The following is a 13,646-nucleotide window of genomic DNA, read 5'->3' on the forward strand; positions in this document are numbered from 1 at the left end:
CAACATATCTTACCTTTTCATACTTTCATGACATTGCCATCGGAACACTTACCGTTCCTTCTTTTTGTATGCCCATTGAACCACTTAGAATATTATCGGATAAACGAGAATATCAAAAATGTGTGCTAATATATGGTCGAAATCATTTCTTTCCTTTTTTCCTTTACATAGATGCTCTCTCTCGAGCCATAAATGGGTCTGCTCACACTAGCTGTTGGTCAGAATGTAGATACATGGTGCTGCTCACACAAGCTGTTAAGTATTCATAACACAGGCCAGAACTCAGCCACCAGTAGCACCCAAAACATGGTAACCCTCATGACACGTCATTTGTATCCTATATATTCCTAAGGTTCAAACGAGCTCGATAACCTTCGAAACATTGTTGGATTTTTTGTCAAGATGTGATACAGTAATATAACATAATAGCAATTAAATCAAACATGTTAAAAGCTATTTAAACGTACAAATTTACCTCGACGATAAAAATGCAAATACGGAGTCGATTAATCCCAAACTTTATCTTTGCCCCGATCTAAAGCCGTACAAGGTTTATCTTGATCTAAATGAATAAATTAAATTCATTCAATAATCATTCTATTCAATTCAATCCAAATTCATACTTTTGTGAAATTACACTTTTACCCTATTGTTTTGATATCATTTCAATTTAGTCTTTAAGTTCATACATTAAAATTCATGCAATTTCATCCTTAATCCATGCTAGCCGAATTTCATATAGGCTTCTAGAAACTCATTTATTTCATTATTTTCACAATTTTACCCTGAATATCTCACATTTTTCAATTTAATCCCTAATTAACATTTTCAACCACAATCACTTTACAAAAGTTGTTTATCTAACAACAAAGGTTCATTTTTTTCCATCAAACATCACAAAAAAACATATATACATTAATGTAAAAACCCTAATATTTTAATATTTTTGCAAATTAGTCCCTGGACTAGCTAGATTAAGCTACAACGACTCTGAAAACATAGAAATCATTAAAAACGGGACGAAAAATACTCACATGCAAGACAAAGAGTGATGGCCGACAGTTGAAGCTTCTCCAATGGCTTTTTTTAAAGTTAATTTCAGTGGTAAAGATGGAAGAAAGATGATATCTTTTTTTTCTTTATTTTATTTTATGTTAATTTTATAATTTACCTTATTAACCTTAACTATTAACATTAATATCACTTGATAAAATACCCATAAATGTTCACTCACTTCATTAATGGTCTAATTACCACATAAGGACTCTCACATTAAAGTTATATAGCCATTTGACACCTTTAGCTACTAGAACTCTACTTTTACACATTTTACGATTTAATCCTTTTTATCGAATTAAGCATGCAAACGGTAAAATTTCTTAACAAAATTTTTATACAATATTACTAAGATGCTGTAAACATTAAAATAATAGTAAAATAAATATTTTCAGGTTAGATTTGTGGTCCCAAAACCACTGTTGTGATTTCACTAAAAACGGGCTGTTACAACATAGTACTAGATCGAAAGGCCCAAGAAGTACTTGTAATTGGACCCCATGTGGGAGAGGTCCCAGACCCCTCATATAACATGAAGGTAGCTGTAACGGGCCGTTTTTAATGAAATCAAAATAGTGGTTTTGGGACCACAAATCCAAGGTCAAAAAATTTATTTTATTATTATTTTATAGTTTACAGCATGACAGTGTTACCGTATAAAAACTTCGTTAAGAAATTTTACAGTTTACATGCTTAATTTGATAAAAAGGACTAAATCGCATAAATTGTAAAAGTTGCGTTCTAATAGCTAGAGGTATCAAATAGCTATAGAACTTTAAAGTGGAGGTCCTTACATGGTAATTAGACCATTAGAGTTGATAGTGGATGATAATGGTTTGGCATTATTGAAATTTTGGTTAGTTTTTAAGGTTAAATAAGTAAATAATAAATAAAGGTTAATAATTAAAGAAACAAAATAAAACATCCATCTTTATTTTTATTTCTTCAATCGAATAACAAAGTAAAAAGGGAGAAACCATGGAAGCTTCATTCAGCCATCTTTAATCGTTCAATTAGGTATGCGTTTTTGTCTCGTTTTTAATGATTTTTATGTTTCCAGAATCGTTATAGCTTAATCTAGCTAGCTTGGGGACTAATTTTTGAAACTGTTAAATTGTTAGGGTTTTACCATTGATGAACATGCTTGATTTTTGAAGTTTGATGATATAAAATGAGTGGTTGTTGTTAGATAAACAACTTTCGTAAAGGAATTTTTAGTAAAATTGTCAAATAGGGACTAAATTGAAAATTAGGAAATATTACATGGTGAAATTGAGAAATAATTGAAATATAATGCATGCTAAGGACCTAGTTGATATTCGACCATGGTGGGTTATGGTGAAATTGTGTAAATTTTCATTTTTATGAACTAGGGACTAAATTACAAAGAAATTAAAAGTATATGGGTAAAATGATAATTTTACCAAAAATGTATGTTAGACTAAATTGAATGTGAAATATATTGAATTGGATTAAATTTATTCGTATAGATCCAGTCAGACCTCGTACAAAGTTAGATCGAGGCAAAGAGAAAATCTCAAATTAATCGCCTCTGTATCTACGTATACTCGTCGAGATAAGTTCATGTAATTAAATTATGTAATTATATGCTTTGCATTATTGTCATATATGAATATCGATTGCAAATCTGATGACGTACGATGATTACCGAGTCCCATTTTAACCATAGGAATTCGTAAGATACAAAGGACATGTCATTAGGGTTATAGATTCTCAACTCGAGAGAGCTTACTGATATTAAGCTCTCATGAGCTTACCGATATTCAGCTCGTATGAGCTTACCATTTACATCTCGTAAAAGCACACCGATTCAGAGCTCGTATGAGCATACATGTACAAGAATAGACGTATTACAGTTTAGTACACTTTTGCATGCTACCTGAGTATCCAATGATATTCTAAATGGTTCAACAGGCATAGTTCTGTTACGAGATTATATGAGTTTGATCTGAACTACTACAAGTATTTACATGAAATACATGGAAATTATAACACCCCTAACCCGTATCCGTCGCCGGAGTAGGGTTACGAGGTATTTCCAATCAATTCACAACATATAGCATACATTTATCAAACATAGAGCATTCATTCTCATAAATCATTCAACACAATCACATTGTCCATTATAAGGGCCTATGGGGCCTTAAACATGCTTTAAAAGTGGTTCGGGACTAAAACGATAACATATGAAAATTTTGAAAACTTAGAAAAAATTTCAACCATACAGGGGTCACATGCCTGTGTGAACAGGACGTGTGCCTCACACGGCTCCAGACACGCCCGTGTGTCTAGCCCATGTGCCCTTCGAAATGGCCACACACTCTTGTGTGCTAAGCCATATGCTAGGTCGTGCCAAAATTGTAGGGTATACTAACTTATGCAACATGGCCAAGTCACACACCCGTGTGCTAGGCCGTGTGCCAATTAGGGAGTATACTGACTTGTACCACATGGCCAATCACACGCTCGTGTGTGAGACTGTGTGGAGCATACTGACTTCAATTCAATTTCAACACTAGGGGACACACGGTCGTGTATCAAGACTGTGTGTCACACATAGCTGAGACACATGCCCATGTCTCTGCCCGTGTGGACAAAAATAGGCCATTTGCAAGGCCAATTTTCCACCCTTATTCATACTCACCTAAACAACCAAAATGGTACCATTTCATCATACAATTATGCAGCCAAAATCATCAACCAAATGCACAATTCATGCCATTATAATTTCATCTATTTCAAATCTCAAATCACTACCATTTACTTAGCCAAATACATATCAAAACAATATCAATCTATATAGTTCATTTACCATAATTCACACACATAACTTCCTTATAAATAACCAACACAACATCTAAAATCATACCTCATCAAGGCATTTCTCAAGCATTTATACTCCACAAATCAATTAACCGTTTAAGTAACTTTAAAACCATGACCACATTCATACCAAACATACAAAAATAAGCCATCACTCATGGCTATATATACAAACCAAATATATACAATTTACAGGGCAAATCTCATGGCTATAATCACAACCAAAATACCACATCTAGCCTATACATGCCATATGCAAAAAATGTATAATCCAAAAGTACCAACTTAGATGTTTGATAGTGTGATGATGTTCCTGACGACTCCTGGATCCGAGCTAGCCTTGATTCACTAAAAAACATAGAAAAAATAACACAAAGTAAGCTTCACAGCTTAGTAAGCTCGTATGATATAAACTTAACTAATCACAAATACAACATTCATCAATCTAAACATATTATCATGAGCTTTAAGATTAGTAACAAACCTTTCAACTGCTTATTCATAAGCTTATATACAAACTTTGTAACTTCTTCAATTTTAAGCTCATAATATACATGTACATACCAGTAACAATCCTTAAAAAGTTCATACATACACGGAATGTCGTTGAATACTTAATGTCTCGCACACTAAGTACCATACTCGATATCTCGCACACTAAGTGTCATACATAGTCGAAGCTATCTCAGATCGCACACTAAGTGCCATATATAGCCGAAGTTAGGTCTAATCGCACACTAAGTGCCATATATAGCCGAAGCTATGTTGTATTGCACACTAAGTGCCACAAATAACTGATTTGTTGCTGAACATATATGTAGTCCTGTATATAAAATTTATGCAATATTAAAGCACTAAAGCATAATTATTACAATGCTTAATACATGCGAACTTACCTCGGATGCTAAAACAACGAATCGAGTCGATTAGTTGATAACTTTATCTTTTCCCCGATCCAAGTCCGTATTCCACTTTTCTTGATCTACTTATATTCCAAATTAACTTATTCAATCATTTATTCATTCAATTTAGTCTAAAATACACTTTAAAACACATTTACACTTTTGCCCCATAAATTTCACATTTTTCACAATTTAGTCCATATTTCACAAATACACAAAATTCACACAATTCAACCAAAACCCATGCTTGACCAAATTTTATATATACTACTAGCAACCCATCGTTTCAATTTATTCTCACTTTTAACCATATAATTTCACATTTTCACAAATAAATCCTTTTTTTTGACATTTTTGTCAAAAATCACCTTACAAAAACTATTAATCTAACACTAAACCTTCCAAATCTATCATCAATCATCAAACTACTCAAGCATTCAACAATGGAAACATGTTACATCTTTAACCGTTTCAAAATCTAAGGTACAGGCTAGCTAGAATACGAAGCAACGATCTCAAAAACATAGAAATCATCAAAAATTGAGCTCAAAACATTTACCAATTAAGCTCCCAATTGATCGAACCCTAAAATGAACAAATTTTTTCTTCTTCTTCAATATTCGATCAAAGAAATATGGTAATGAAGCTTCATTTTGGTTTTGTTTTAATTTAATTAACCATTAATAATCAATTTACTTATTTAACCTTTAAACATTTAATAATTACACCAAATGCCATGCCACTATCATCCACTATTATACTAATGGTCTATTTACCACTAAAGGACCTCAACTTTAAGGTTCTATAGCTATTTATACCTTTAGCTAATAGAACAACACTTTTGTACTTTACGCGATTTAGTCTTTTTTATTGAATTAAGCATTTAAACGATAAAATTTCTTTACGAAAATTTCACGTAATTATTCTATCATGCTATTTACCTTATTAAAATAATAAAATAAACATTTTAACTTTAGATTTATGGTCCCAAAACCACTGTTTCAATCTAACTAAAAACGGGCTATTACAGAAATGATGTTACATGATACTTGATTATGAAATGGATGATACATGTATAGGAAACTTGAATAATTGTTGAGTTCATCCATGTGTATTAGCTATTATATGTGTTTCACATGACTAACATGTTGGTGAATGAGTTAGGTAAGTTAAATTCTATATTGTACGAATTTACTAAGCTTAAATGCTTACTCTGTGTTATTTTTCGTGTTTTATAGTGATTTGGAAGCTCATTCGAGTTGGAAGCTTGTCAGAGCTATATCACACTATCCATCGGCTCATTCGGTACTTTTGGTTTGTTAATTTCAGTTATAATGGCATGTATAGGTTGATTTGGCTAAAGTTGGCTTATATGTTTTGTTGATAATTTGCCCATTTGTTTGGCTTGTGTTTTGGCACTTTGATGGTATAAGCTTAGTATTTGGTATGTAAATATTTTCCTTATATGATTGATGTGTGGTTTGATTTATGGTTGAATGATTAAAGGTAAAATAATAGTTGGATGTGTATATGTGATGTCTTATAGCTTAAGGTAATTTGGTGTCTTGTTTTGGTAAGCATAAAGGTATTTTGATGCTATTGATGTATGGTACAATTGGTACCTAATGGTAAGTTTTGGTAAATGATTTACATGTTGTGTATTGAGGCAATTATACATATAAGTTAGTTGATCACTTGGTTACATGGACCTAATGGTTGCACATATTTATACTTGTCATTTGAGGTGCCTAAGGGCATATTGGTTATATGTGTATATACAACATGTTTAAAGCCTGTTCTTGCTTGTTTTGGATGCTTGATTATAGCTTGTGTATGTGTGCAATGTTGAGTGTAGGTTGGTGCCAATTTGGGTGAGAAAAATGGCTTGTAAAATGGCCTATTTTTGTCTAGACGGGCAGAGACACGGGCGTCTGTCTCAACCGTGTGTGACACATGGCCAGGTGACATGCCCATGTGTCCCCTATAGCTTTAAAGGATTGCAACCTAGGATGTTACACGGCCTTGCACATGACCTAGCACATGGGCATGTGAGGTTAGTTCGAAGGGTACATGGCTTAGCACACGGGGGTGTGGTTTGGCCGTATGACAAAGTCAGAGAGTTATAAGGGCATAGACACGGGCTGGGACATGGCCGTGTGTCCCTATTTCGAATTCCCACACGGCCTAAGACACGGCCTGGCCACAAGGCCATGTGACCCCTACAGCTTTGAAAATTTTTAGTGTATTCCAAAAAATTCTCTAAGTTTCTGATTTGCTCCCGACTTGTTTCTAACCCTTATTTTGGACCTCGAGGGCTCGTATAAGGGACAGTATGTATGATTTTGATTGGTTTCTAACATGAATATTATATGATATGAAATGTTTAAATTTTCTGTTCGTTTGAATTGTAAACTCTGATAATGCTTTGTAACCCTATTCCGGCAATGGATTCGAGTTAGAGGTGTTACAGCAGCAACCCTTGTAGGAATGCTAGGGTGTGCCCTCCACCCCACTGCTACTCTAAGTAGGAAGTTGTTTTTCTATTTGAAATAAACCACTACAACTCAACAAGGGTTCTACATTCTCTTCCTATAAATAGATGGCACCAGTAGAGCTATTTACACAACTTTGAGAAATTGTTGCTCTACCGAAAAATAGAGAGAATTTATTTTCAACTATCAAATATAATTTTTTAGAATAAAAATTCTATCAGTTTCTATTAAAGAATAGAGAATTTTTGTTTACACCTCAAATAAAAAAATGAGAACTTTTTCTAATTTTGTGTTTCGATTCAAATGGTTCGAGCCCACACTCGAAGCAATTTGTGGCACAAGAATAGCTAAGAAGATCATTTTTTTGAAATTCAAGAACAACGAACGTCTACTAAACCAGAAACACAAGTGTGAATTCAGTTAGGTTTTATTCCTACAAATATCACTAGCTGGGTCGATTTTTAAAATTTTAATTTTTTGCTGTACAAGAAAACCATTTTTCAAACTAAAATTTTTCCAACAGTCACAACATTGAGAATAATAGGTTAACATTGTGACTTCAACAAAAGATGTCACAACGTTGAGGGTAGGGAAATCCAATGTCATGACCTCAATAGGGGGGAATCGCGACCATGGGGATAAAAGATGAATGTTGCAATTTTGAAGATAGAATCCCCCAAACTTTGCATCATTTAAATCAAACCTATCAATCTCATAATTCAAATGGCCTAAGTGACCCAAAAATGTAATTCAATTAATCTTAAACATTATTTCAATGACCCAATTAACTTCATTAACATTCATAACATCTTAATACATATAATCTTAAACATATCCAAATCTATTTAAGTCATATGCTTCATACATATATATATTTTCTATTCATATGCTCCCATTCAAGATAACATTTTTCATCCAAAGTACCAAAATGACATTTCTCAATATAAGACCAACTCAACCTTAGGTACATGCCACTTATTGATAACATAATGAGACTATACAAACTTACTGAGTTGAAGGTTGTGATCTAGACGCTATTTCACTTCTCGAAACCTCGAGATTGACTGTTACCAATGCATGAAAATAAACGACCATACGCTAAGCAATATAGCTCAATGGTACTTTCATGATTCAAATAAATAATAAATTAATAATAGCATGTCAAGAATACAATCAAAATGTGATCTAATTATCAACAATTTCCATTCATTCATGTGTAACAGCTCGATTTAGACCCTATTTGGAACGGTGGTTTCGGGACCACAAATTCGAGTCAGAAAAATATTTAAAAACTATTTTCTGTGTTTATTATGTGTGTGAAAATTTCATTCGAAAACTTTATCGTTTGAATGCCTCATTTAATAAAAGGGCTTAATCGCGTAAAATGAAAATTTGATAGTTTAATTTGTAATGGCCAAACTGTGGTAGTCTTTATAATTTGAAGTTTTTAAGTTGTAATTAGACCATAGTTAAAGGTGATGGACGATTGTGACCTTATTTTATAATGGTTACATATTAATTAATAAAGGTTAAAAATGTAAAATGTTAAATAATATATATGTTATAATAAAACATAAAATAAACACATGCATTCATCTTTTTCCACCATGATTGAATGCTAAAAGAAAAGAGAAAGAATAAGCTTTGAAAGTCTGGACCATTTGGTAGCATAATCAAGGTATGTAACTAGCTCAGTTTTTGATAATTTTTACATTTTTGAGATTGTTGCAGTGAAATGTACAAAGCCCATGCTTTAATTTTTTATTTTGATGAATATTTTGAATTATGCCATTGATGAATAATTGAGTTTCGTGATGTTAGTAGATGAATTATGAAAGATATTTTTTGGATTAATATGTTTTGTATTGGAATTTTTGATGAATTTGAGTAATTAGGGGTAAATTGTAAAAATAATAATTTAAGGGACTAAAATGTGAAATAAATGAAATGTATGGAATTTTATGAACAAAAGGAAGATTTGGCCTAAGCATGGTGTACTCAAATTTTGCATGTTTTGTGTTTTGTGCAATTTGAACTAAATTGTAAAAAGTGTAAATTGTCAAGAGCAAAATGGTAATTTACTCATTTATGTGTTTTTGGACTAAATTGAATGAACTTATGTTTGAATGAGTTTAGTTTGAATATGTTTAGATCAAGAACCAAAGAAATTAGATTTGGATCGAGGGAAAACCAAAGTTGTCAAATAATCGTCCCGTTCCGATTATCGTTGTCCAAGGTAAGTTTATAATCAAATAGATGTTGTTAAATTTCAATATATATGATCTATAAATAATTGTAATGATTATTAGTAAGTTATGAATCGGCATTGAGTAATGAAAAATGTGAATGTGGTATGATTTGTGTGTTATATGATCTTATAATTCGGTTTTATAATGGTACATTTTTTATTTGGCATTGATATGTGATTCCGATATGTGATTACGTGTAAGCCCACATCTGGGATGTTGGTATCGATATGTGATTACCTGCAAGACCACATATGGGACGTTGGCATCGATATGTGATTACGTGTAAGACCACGTCTAGGATTGTAACACCCCGAATTTGGGCCTAGAAGTATTGGGCCTTGAGTGTGGGTCCGTAAGGAGGTTTTATATAGGTATTTAATTGTGCAATGAAATGACACAATTAAATGTTTGCTTTAGTGGTTAATGGCTTTGAGAAGTGTTAGAGAAATCTTGGGTTCAAACTTGGGCTTTAGCAAAAATTTTGGTATTAAGTGAAAAAAACTGGATGCTTGGATGAGGGTTTTTAAATTATTGTGTTAAATAAATGACACAAGGAAGCTTGTAGTCTAGTGGTTGTGGCGTCATTAAGGTTGTATGGGAGCTGGGTTCAAGCCTTGGCTCTTGCAATTTATTTTGGGTTTTAAAGGAACACGGACTTTGGCCTTTAGACCTTATAATTAATTGGGGATAAAATATGACACAAAAAGCCTTATGGCTTAGTGGCAAGTAGCGTGTGGAGCATTTAAGGGGAGGCATAGGTTGAATCCCATGGCAAGCAAAGAGCATTTATTTTGCTAACGAGGCGGCAAGAGTTGGTGTTGAATTTAAACTCTAATGTTAGAGGATCCCACATCGAAAGCTAATATAAGAGTGGTTGTGAAGTGGTTTTAAATAGAGGGAACCATGAGGAGAGTAAATGTACCTTTCTTGGCTGATCCCTTTCGCTGTATGGCGTGCTCGTTTGGGTTGGGCGTCGGCTAAGAGTTCTCGGAGTGTGGATTAACTCCAGTCTCCTATCAGGTGTGTATTTCTTACTACTCTAGCTGTAGGATGGCTACTTCGGGCCGCGATGGGTCGAAAGGGATCATGTGGGCCTAATGGGCCTATAGGCCCAATTGGATAAGTTGTTTGATTGTGTAGTAAATATTGGGCTAGGCTAGGTGAATCTAATATTTGTGGCTAGATTTGGGCTAAAAGGGCCACACGAGCGTGTGGGCCCATTTGGGCCGAGAATGGGCTTTAGAGCCATTAGTATTGTTATCCATGTTTAGAATACTTTAGTTTACCAATTATTGAAATACCCTCGACTTGTAAAATTACCAAAGTACCCCCGATTTACATAATTACCGTTTTACCCTCGACTTACAGAATTACCGTTTTACCCTCGATTTACAGAAGTACCGTTTTACTCTTGATTTATAGAATTACTGTTTTACCCTTGATTTACAGAATTACTATTTTACCCTCGATTTACTAAATTACTAAAATACCCTAGTCTGTAAAATTGCTAAAATACCCTTGGTTTGTAAAATTACAGAAATACCCTCAATTTGTAAAATTACCAAAATACCCTTAGTTTGTAAAATTACCAAAATACCACTGGTTTGTGAAATTACCGAAATACCCTCAATTTGTAAAATTACCAAAATACCCCTGATTTACAAAGTCACAGAAATACCCTTGACTTTCTAAAAATTATAGAAATACCTTTGGTTTACAAAATTACTGAAATACCTTTGGTTTGTAGATTTACCAAAACACCCTTGTAAGATGAAATGACTAAAATACCCCTCTTAGGTAAAAAGACCGTAAAGCCCCTGTAGGGTAAAGTGACCGTAAAGCCCCTGTAGGGTAAAGTGACCGTAATACCCCTGTATGGTAAAATGACGAATATGCCCTTATGTTCCGTATGACTGATGTGCTTAGGATTTACATATATTGATATTGGATTAGTTAAGTTTGAGTGACAGGTGGTGGTTATCGTAGGCGATTGATTTTGGAAACGTTTCAACTTCAACCCATAACAGGTGTGTACTAACCATCGTAATAGCTTAGATTAATATTTGCTAAAAAGTCGAAAGCTTCATATTTTAGTGATTCGGGAATTAATATTTAGATCTATTTTCTACGCATGTTTAGGTTGGATTCACAACAGATATGGGGTAGGAAGGTATTTGGAATGTTCTTGTAACACCCCAAACCCGTGACTGTCACCGGATTTGACCACGTGGTGTTATCGGGCTTTACTTCCCTTATTTCTCTCTCGGAAATATTTAATTTCTGTTCCAGGCAGGCTAGCTAACCGCGTCACTGTCACCTTAAAATCATATCTCGAGTTACAGAACTCGAAAATCAGTTCCGTAAATTTTCCTGAAACTAGACTCATAATGTCATCTACACATTTTTTCTAGAATTTTGGTCGAGTAAATTAGTACAGTTTATTAGTTAAAGTCACCCTGTTGCAGAGTTCGACTACACTGACCTTTGCGTATTACGACCTGGATATCATCTCGTCATGAGCTCCAATGCTCATGCCGTTTGTTTCTAATGAAACTAGACTCAAAGGGGAATCTATGAATATAATCCATGACTTCTAATTGTTTCTGAATAATTTATGGTAAATTTTCAAATTCGGAGCAGGGGATCCAGAAACCGTTCTGGCCCTGTTTCATGAAAACCTGAATATCTCTTAATGTAACACCCCAAACCCGAGACCATCGCCGGTGTCGGACACGAGGGGTTAACGAGACAAATCCTCTTAAAGTACCGACCAATTTGGCATTTCTGGACAGGCTGGAAAACTGCGTCACCGTCGCCTTAAAAATCATATCTCGAGTTTCAAAACTCGGAAACTGGTTTCGTAAATTTTCCCTGAATTTAGACTCATATACCCATCCATGGATTTATTTTTAGAATTTTTGGTTGGGCCAATTGGTACAGTTTATTAGTTAAAGTCACCCATGTTACAGGGATCAACTGCTCTGACCTTCGCGCGTTACAACTTGAATATCTCTCTGTACAGAGCTTTAATACTGGTGCTGTTTGTTTCTAATGAAACTAGACTCAAAATGGAATCTGTAAATATAAGGCATGACTCCTAATTCTTTCTGGATAATTTATGGTAAATTTTCAAAGTTGCGACAGGGGACCCAGAAACCGTTCTGGCCCTGTCTCACGAGAACTTTAATATTTCTCAGTATACTGCTCATATGGTCGTTTCGTTTCGTCCATATAAAAATAGATTCATCAAGGTTCAGTTCCATAATTTATTCACTATTTAGTTCTACTTCTACTATTTTTAGCGATTTTTCAATCTCATCCCACTGCTGCTATCCGCAACAGTTACTGCGATGAACTATGCCAATTTCATGAAGTTTTCCTTGGCCTTAATCATCCATCATACATGACACAAATTATGGCCACCTTATCAAAATTTGAGTTTCTAAGACTCGTGGCTATAGGTTCTAGCATCCCACTCGACGACCACATAGGCCATTTTCACATGGCTTAAAGTTTACAACCCACAATTCGACAAAATATAATAGCCTATACATGCCAAATGTTCTTCAACAACAAAAACAATACCACAAGATTTCAGCCGTGTGATGACTTCAACGACGGTTCCGAGCACGCAAACAATACGAGTCCAAGAGACCTAAAATGGGTGACAAGAAAACACCGAGTGAGTTTACAACTCAGTAAGTCATAAGCATTCCACAACCATCCATTAACAAAATTATTACAACATGAAATAATGAACGAGGCTAAGTACTCCATCCATATCGAACTATATCATAGTTCCTTGGACCTTCGGTTCAATCTCATACCAAGTCATACATCCACATTTCATATTCTATACAATAAGATATTTGAGGCATTTTACACACCAACTCATTTTCACCACAATCATACAATTGCAATCATCACATAGATTTAAAGCTTACCAAGCCCAACCCCGAGCATGAACATATTACCTAGTCGTCATGAGCTCAAGGTACTTACCCGATCCGCTATCCATACTCAACTCGATGGAGACACACCCTCCATATAATTGTTCGATCGGAGATATTTATATATATATATAGAGAGTGCGCACACATAGT

This window comes from Gossypium arboreum, chromosome 13 (assembly GCF_025698485.1).
Source record: "Gossypium arboreum isolate Shixiya-1 chromosome 13, ASM2569848v2, whole genome shotgun sequence".
Taxonomy (NCBI): Eukaryota; Viridiplantae; Streptophyta; class Magnoliopsida; order Malvales; family Malvaceae; genus Gossypium; species Gossypium arboreum.